Source organism: Haliaeetus leucocephalus, unplaced genomic scaffold (assembly GCF_000737465.1).
Source record: "Haliaeetus leucocephalus isolate CR32 unplaced genomic scaffold, Haliaeetus_leucocephalus-4.0 Scaffold229, whole genome shotgun sequence".
Lineage (NCBI taxonomy): Eukaryota > Metazoa > Chordata > Aves > Accipitriformes > Accipitridae > Haliaeetus > Haliaeetus leucocephalus.
The window spans coordinates 4,859,290-4,859,893 of NW_010972665.1; positions in this window are offsets into that span (position 1 = coordinate 4,859,290).

The following is a 604-nucleotide window of genomic DNA, read 5'->3' on the forward strand; positions in this document are numbered from 1 at the left end:
CGTCCCCGGGGAGGCGCGGGCCGAGGAGGGGCGCCGCCGGCCGTCCTCCTCCGGCAGCCGGCGCCCCCGCAGCGGCCCCTGGCGAAACTTCTTCCCGGGGAAGAGGCGCGGAGCTCGGGCAGGACCTGGGCCGAGGGCGGCTTCGCCTCTTCCTGCGGGCCGGGAGCCGCCGCGCTCCCCCTCAGGCGGACGGGGGGCCAGCCGCCGTCAGGGGCTGCTGCTCCTCTTCCTCCTCCTCCAGCTGGCGCCCCTCTCGCCTCCTTTCCGCCCCCCCCCGGGCGGCGAAACAACTTCTCCTCCTCCTTCTCTCCCCTGCCGCCGGGCGGGAGACAGCCGGGAGCAGGAGCTGCGGGAAGGGCGGCCGCCGCCTCCCGGGCACCCCCCACCCCCCTGCGGGGCAGCCCAGACAACTTCTCTCCTCCGCTCGCTACAGGCCACACGGCCGCGGGGCGAGGAGGGGGATGGGGGGAGACGGCTTCAGCTCCAAGCACCTCCTTTCATTCGCGGGCGCACGCAGCCATGTTGGTTGCACAAGGCTGCCGCCTGCGCCGAGACGGAGCTGCGGCAGCGCATTGCCCGCCCGCTCCGCGCCTCGCCTCGCCTC